We start from the raw sequence: 8,433 nt of genomic DNA, 5'->3' as shown, positions 1-8,433 counted from the left end.
CAAAATAATTTATGCAACTAAGAATCACATTTTAAGCATCTTTAGTTCCCAAACCCAATAAATCCAATCGTCATAAATTCATATTAAATCAATCATTTAAGCACAAGAATTTCATCAAAAATTTGAATTTTAAAGCGTAAATGTGGACATAAATATGCACTCATCACAGAGAGAACCCTCAAATTAGGTTCGTCCATCAACCTTCGCCACATCACCAAGCGCCGCTGTCACTAGAGCATCGGAGTTCGTCTCCTTTGTCTCCACTATCATGCAACCCTGCAAACAAAAAGTCCTAAATTTATGAACACTAAGCGCAGGATACATCGCCCCCTCCGACACCTACAAAATTTGGAAGCGCGACAGCAACCTCCGAGTCGGCACTTCCCTCGCCGGCTTCGGCGGTCTCAAAATCCAGTGCACTGACCAGAGGCTTCCTCTTCCTTTGAGACAAAGATCATTAGCATGACATCTCGCCCGATCTCTCAGATGCCATTAAAGCTACCATGGAAAAAAGGTAAGAGCTTTGCCTCCACATCGGAGCTAGACTCCGTCGACGACCACCGTTGGGGTCAGCGGGTTTCTCTCCAGCCGCCACCTCCGCGGATACCATTCCCATCTTAAGCACCATTCACAGTGGATATAGGTATTACCTTGTAAGACGAAGCCCGTCTGGTGTAGGGATAAAGCCCCAATCTGACTTCCATTATGGGTAATCTAAAAAGCTTTTCTTACCCCTTTATATTCACAAATTCTTGACACCAATAAAGCGTAGAAAGGGTAGTGTGGAAACCTCTTGGCCTTCATCATTATGTAACATATGAGGTCAGGTCAATGGATCACGATGTCATTGATTATCCCATAGATAATCATGATTCAACTTTGGAGCACTGCACATGGTTTGAGGCTCGAGGACATAGCAGTCAGACAATCAAGAAATTTATGAGTCTTTTATCCTTCTTGACACTGCCCACTAACAACTGCTTCCTGTTAATGTTCACCTCAAGATTCTTCAGAAAAGAGTGGAAGGCCAAAATTTATTTTATGCCTTCAATACCCTAAGATAACATAATTGCATCCTCATGGAACTGAATATGAGCCATTAGAGTCCAAATGTCGTCATCCAACACAATATCTACTCCTTTCACTCTCGTGGAGTAGACCCCATCACGAGCCTTCATATTAAAATAAAATATCCTGACCAAGTCTAGATAGTCCTTACCATGCATCTCTAAGATGGACTGAATGCTCTAGAGAAATATCTGCGATGGAAACTGAAACCCATAAATGTGAAACCAATTCAAATCAACATATTTGGGAGAGACCAACTTTCTCACCTTCCAAAATGTGGTGAAATTTGTATGTTTCTCTTCATCTGAGATCCAACCACTCAAACTGTTACCGCAACCTCTCGGATTGGTAAAGGATGAAGGACGTGAACTTCATATGGTGGGAAGTTTTCTTCTATCATCCATTGTAGAAGTAAGAGCAAGGAAAACTAGAGGAGTGGATGATTAGATGCAGAAAAAAGAGCAAAGATACACAAATGTGAACTAGAATGCATACAAGGCACAAAGTATGAGATAACAATCGATTATGGACCCCTATAAATAGTAACCAGACTCTAAATGCTTCACAAAGGAAAAAAGTGGTCGTTTATGACCGTTACAATAGCTACATTCTGATTTTCAACGGTCAGAACTCGTGGTATTCGATTATTTTTACATAATAATCGTTATCACTTAAAAAACCAGAAGCCTAGAACTTGAAATAATCGATTATGGCTTCATAGTAATCGATTATTACTGAACCTATTGACATTTTCTAAAGGGGGGATAATTGATTATTGCAGAAAGATTTTCGAAAATATTAAAAATGCAACAAACAAGTACCTTAAGAAATTTCTAGGATCCCCAAGTCCCTTCTGAGCTCATAAAATCTATCCTTGGACAATGCTTTTGTGAAAATGTATGTTAATTGGTGCTTGGTATCAACATATTCAATATCATAATCTCCTGTTTCAACATGGTCTCTAACAAATTGGTGCCTAATCTCTATTTGTTTGGTTTTAGAGTGCATAATGGGATTCTTAGTAAAATTGATGGCACTAGTGTTATCACATTTAAGAGGTATATAGTCAAGGTATATATCAAAATCCTCTAATTGTTGTTTCATCCATAAGATTTTAGCACAATTGTTACCTGCAACAATATACTCAGCCTCAATAGTTGAAAAGGTTACACAAGCTTGTTTCTTTGAATATCGAGAAACTAAGGAACTACCTAAGATTTGACATGTACCATTAGTGCTTTTTCTATCTATCTTGCAACCTGCATAATTTTCATCTGAAAACCCTACAAGACTAGGTTTATCCCCAGAAGGATACCACAACCCAAAATACACAATTCCCTTAAGGTACTTAAGAATACGTTTAATTACGGTAAGGTGAGATTCTCTAGAACTAGCTCGGTACCTAGCACATACACAAACACTTTGCATTGTATTTGGCCTACTAGCATTAAGATATTATAAAGATCCTATCATGCCTCTATACAGACTTTGGTTTACGAGCGTACTTGATTCATCTGTATCAAGATAACATCAAGTTGTCATAGGAGTGGATGCCTCTTTAGCTTTATCCATTTTGAACTTCTTCGGGATTTCTTTACAATGTTTAGTTTGGGAAAGAAACGTACCTTCTTTCGTTTACTTTATTTGTAAACCAAGAAAGAATGTCAACTCACCCAACATTGACATCTCAAACTCACCCTACATAGTCTTAGCAAAATCCTCACGAAGAGATTTGTTAGTTGATCTAAATATAATATCATCAAGATATACCTAGGTAAGAAAAATATGTTTTCCTACTCTTTTTATAAATAAGGTGGAATCAACTTTACCTCTATCAAATCTGTTTTCTAACAAAAAATTTCTAAACCTTTCATACCAAGATCTAGGTGCTTATTTTAGACCATAAAGAGCTTTCTTTAATTTAAATTTTTTATTTGGATACTTATGATCTTCAAAATCAGGTGGTTGTTCAACAAATACAACTTCACTAAGAAAACCATTTAGGAAAACACTTTTAACATCCATTTGATATAATTTAAACTTCATAGTAGATGTGTAAGTAATAAGTAGGTGTATTGCCTCTAACCTGGAAACAAGAGCATATGTTTCATCATAATTAATACTTTCTTCTTGACTATATCCTTGTCCAATAAGCCTAACTTTGTTCTTGGTGATATTCCCATCTTCATCTAGTTTGTTTCTGAACACCCATTTAGTTCCTATTACTTGATAAGTGTTTTCTCTAGTGATTAATTCTCACATTTGATTCTTTTCAAATTGGTTATGTGTTTCTTGCATTGCTCTACACAATTGGTCCTCTTAAAGAGCTTCCTTTATGTTCTTAGGTTCTAATTGTGAACCAAAAGCCACAGTCATACAATAATTAGCTAATTTTCTTTGAGTACTTACCCTTTCTGTGACATCTCCAATAACATTATCTAATGATAATACTTGGGGTTGTTGCCATGTCTTAGCCAAATCTTCAATTTGAGGATTATTCCTTTCTTCTTTTGTTGTCTCCTACAAGTCTTCTTCTTCACCTGCATTTGATTCATCTAAGTAAAGAGGTTCTTCCTCAAGCTCCACAATTTCGTCAAAGACAACATACATAGATTCTTCTATTTAAAACATACTTGATTAAAAACTCTATAAGATGTACTTGTTAGAAAATAACCAAAAAATATAACTTCATCAGATTTAGAATTAAATTTCCTAAATTTTGTTTTCCATTGTTTAAAACAAAACATTTCCATCCATATATTCTTAAATGAGAAACATTAGGCTTTCTTACTTTAATTAAATCATAAGGAGTACATTTTAAAATAGGTTTAAAAAGTATTCTATTTAAAACATAACAAACAATAGTTACAACATTAGCCCAAAAATGTTTTGGAATGTTTAATTCATTTAATAAAGTTCTTGCAAGTTCTTCTAAAGATATATTATTTCTTGAAGTACCTGTAAATCACTAGAAAGGAGGGTGTTGAATAATGTTAATGGAAAACTTTTCGCAAGCCTTCTTATATAGCATGTTATCGAGCTTTTGAAGTTTTCTTTTTAAGTGCTTAGATGGTTGACTTGATAAAATGTATAAATGTTTTGATGTGCTATTCAGAATATATACTACAGCGTTTGGTAAGAATTTCCATTGTAAAAAATAAACATTTTAGCTTGGAAGATTCCTATGTATAGAAATTAAAATGCAACTGAAGGTTTTTGTAAGAGGATCACTTAGACAAGAGCAGAGATAATTGCATAAGATATTTTATATTGGTTTTCTCTAACTAAGCTACGTCAAGTGTCCTCCGCAGAGGGTTCCACTATAATTTTCACACGATTACAAATGAGTATTACCACCACTCTTGGTACTCAACAACCCCGTCGAGATTTCCTTTGAGTATTCGCACCACTCTTGGTACTCAACAACCCCGTCGAGATTTCCTTTGAGTATTCGCACCACTCCTAGTACTCACCAACCCCGTCGAGATTTCCTTTGAGTATTAGCACCATTCCTAGGACTCAGTAACCTTAGTTGAGATTTCCTTTGAGTATTCACACCACTCTTGGTACTTAGCAACCTTGCAAAAGATTCCTTAACTCAAACATGGTTCAGTTGTAAGTATTTTAATTTTTTTCAAAATTGCAATCAGCGAATGCTTACAAGATGTTTAGACTATATCTCTCGTACAAAGGATTTTATTACAATACAAAGTAGTTTCAACACTAGCAGGTGTTTCTCTCTTCTCTCTTACAACAATAAGCAATATGACAATGAAATGTGAGAGTGTCTTTTTCTCTTTTTCTCTTATCTTCTCTTCTCTTCATCTCAGATGTATTCTTTTTCTTTAGCTTTTTCTCTTTAGCTTCTCAGGATGAATATTTCATTGTAAGCTTTGCTTCACTATCTTCTTAAGTTATCCTCTTGATTTTATTTTCGAGAGATCTTCTATTTATAGGCTTTATGGATAGTTTTCCATTAGACTGAGCTTGTAGCTTTAATAATCATGCTTTCTCTTTCTTCTTTGTATAATAACCATTGGGTAAGTTAACTTGTCAAAGCAGACATGCTTCTTCAGAACTTTGCTTGAAGTAGGTTGTACGATCTTTTTAGGTATGCCTTCAAGTTTATAACATTATGTGAATATCTCCTTGCTTGATATTTCATTTATAGCTTTATAGATGCATGTAGAATAGCTTATATGCAAGATTAAAGTAAATTGAGCATGCAACATATATGTTTTTTCTTATCACTTTTGGTGTTTTTGAACATTATGCATTTAATGTCATTTAATGCTTGCACAAAACAATAAATTTCATTTTGAATTTCTACCGTCAGGTAGCATTTTGCAATTAAGCTCTTTCTTGAAGATACCAAGTGTATATAGTTACTTGATCGTTAGACGAAGTACTGGTTAAGCTCATGGTATCGTTTAGTTAAGTAAATGTTTCTTTTGGTTTTGTCTTTCTTTAGACTGGTGGCGTTTAACTTGTTTAAGCTTTCTTTTATACATTGATTTTGTTGATAAGGGGAACACTGTGATAGTTGAACCCAATCCCTGTTATGTTTGTTTTTTTATGATGACAACACATTGATAATAAAAACATATGATTGTTGTCATGTCACAACAGGAAAGAGTTTTTGTGTATGTTATGTTAATACATATGTTGAGTTGGAATTACATATAATATGTGATGAATGCATATGTTGAATATACTAGTGATTCCGCATATTATTGTGTGTGTGAAGTGATTATATCTGTGTATGCACAATGTATGTTTCTGTGATATGAAAAACACATGAACAAAAGAATATCCGTATGACAAAATCGACTATAGTGTTGTTGTAATCAATTAAGGTCACCAAACAACTTATCTTTTGAATTGTGGCAAAACAACTACTTTGAATCGAATACGTTAGTTGGTGAATCGGTTAAAACTCGTGTGTTTGCATATATCTTTTTCAAATGTGCTGTGATGAGTTTTTGGAAAGGAAAGATTTCAAAATTGTTCTAAGAGTTAAAGCTAATCGATTACATGTTTTATGTATTCAATTAAGTTTGTTATGTTTGAAAACTGATTAGATGCTAGTCATAATTGCTATAATGATCATATTTTTAAATGTGTTTGACTAGCATTTAATCAGAATCAATTACATTAATTGTATATTCATTTAAGTCTTATGTTTGTTGTAATTTTGTTACATCTATTTAATGTAATCGATTACATAAGTTTGTTAATTGATTTCTTTTTGTCAGGATTGATATAAATTACATATTGACGCATTGATTATATTCTATAACAACAACAAGGATTAATCATTCTCATATCTTATAGATTTCATCTGAAGGTGTTTTTACAGATTGCTCAAAAGCTCCAAGAATCAAGAACATGAGAGTTTGAAGGATCTTGAAGAATTCTTGTGAAGCAGTTTACTGGACTACATTGACTGATCGTTTTATCACATTTGAAGGTGCCTCTTGATTGATCAGGAGAGAAGACTTGCAATCTTTACCTTGATATTTCCCTATACGTGAGCTTAGGAAGAAGTGTGGTGTGCTCTTGACTTTGAGAGGGGATATCTCAAAGGGTTTGGTGCAACAGGGACAGGTTGTTCTGTGTTGGTAGGTATTGTTCTTCTATATTTAATTTAGAGTTGTGAGGTGTTTATATTTTGTAAAGCCTTAGATGTAATACTCTGATCATTATAGTGGATTACTCTCTAATCTAAGGTTGATTGGGAGGGTGAATGGATGTAGGCATTGAGGCTGAACCAGTATAAAAATTGTGTTTGATTCTCTCTCATTTATCTCTTTACATTTTTCTTTGTCATTGCATATACACATACTGTTTCATTGCACACATTTAATTGTTGCACAAGAATGATTTTAAGAACACTATACTTTGCGAAAAAAAATTGAAAAAGTGCAAGTTTTTATAAAACGCCAATTCACCCTTCCCCTCTCTTGGTGTTAAGAAACAAAGTCCATCAATTCTAACAATTGGGACCAAAGCAGGTTTTGAAAAGTTATTTGAACAACATATCGATTACCCTTTTTGTATAATTGATTATTCGATCCTGAAATGGCTTTTGTTTCTCAAACCTCGATGAAGGTGCATACACAAATAGACCACCTTTTTTTGTTGGCGAAAACTATGTGGTTTGGAAAATCAGAATGCAAATCTTTCTTGAGTCAGTGGACAAAGATATGTGGGATGCTGTTCTTAATGGTCCCTTTGAACCCACTCAATTGATTAATGGAAAATTTGTTCTGAAAAATTTTTCTGAGTGAAGTTAAGAGGAAAATAGAATAACACAATATGATGTTAAAGCTAGGAATTTTATTGCCTCTGCTTGTACTATGGATGAGTTTTTCGGGGTTTCTCAATGCAAAAGTGCCAAAGAGATGTCGGAAGTACTTGAAGTTACACATGAAGGCACAAATGAGGTACAAGAATACAAGATGTTCAAGATGAAGGCTGGAGAGACTATATATGATGTACAAAAGAGGTTTACTCATATTTTCAACCACTTGATAGCTCTCGACAAAGCTTTTGAAAAAAAGGAAATCAACATCAATGTTGAGATTGTTGATAGGGGAAACACAGGTTTAGCTTAACCCACAATCTCAGTAATATCTCTTTTTGATGATAACAACACATAATTAATAACACATGTATAATTTGTGTTACATATTCTGTTGAGATTGTTGACAACACAAACTTTATATCAAACTGGTTTTTGATGATGACAACACACTGTTTAATAACAGTACATATGTTCCAGTGCTACATGTTCAGTTGATGCGCTATACTGTTTTGAACAATACCTGTACTGAACATGTTTTGTTATTTTGCATGGATGTTCCTATGATTGACTATGTGTTATATGTTTGGAATATGCTTGTATTGAAATGTGTGTTAAAATGATTTTGATTACTTTTACACATTTCTGAAGAAAAGCTCATAAGTACTTTTATGAACTTATATTTGTTGTGACAAAGGTCCAGTTCAATCGACTACACTGGTAACGGAGTCGACTAAGCTAAAATCTTTGTACAGATTTTGTGCACATGTACTTGATGAGATTTTGAGATGAAAATAATTTCAGTGTTTTTTCATGAGTCAGTCGACAATGTGAATCACTTATTCGACTGTATTACTGTTATATTTGGAATTTTGTTTTGCCTACTTGCTCCAACGGCTATATTTTCAAAAGTTAGTTAGGATTAACTAACTGGGTCAACTGTCATAAATGTGCATTGATTTTGTTGACTGAGGAGCCTGTGTTTTAATTGTCTGTTATAACTGATTTAATACAGTCGACTGTATTAGTAGGCTATTTGACTGAGACTGATAGGAAAACTA

The sequence above is a fragment of the Vigna radiata genome, chromosome 2, assembly GCF_000741045.1.
Source record: "Vigna radiata var. radiata cultivar VC1973A chromosome 2, Vradiata_ver6, whole genome shotgun sequence".
Lineage (NCBI taxonomy): Eukaryota > Viridiplantae > Streptophyta > Magnoliopsida > Fabales > Fabaceae > Vigna > Vigna radiata.
Note: the sequence above shows the minus strand (reverse complement) of the source record.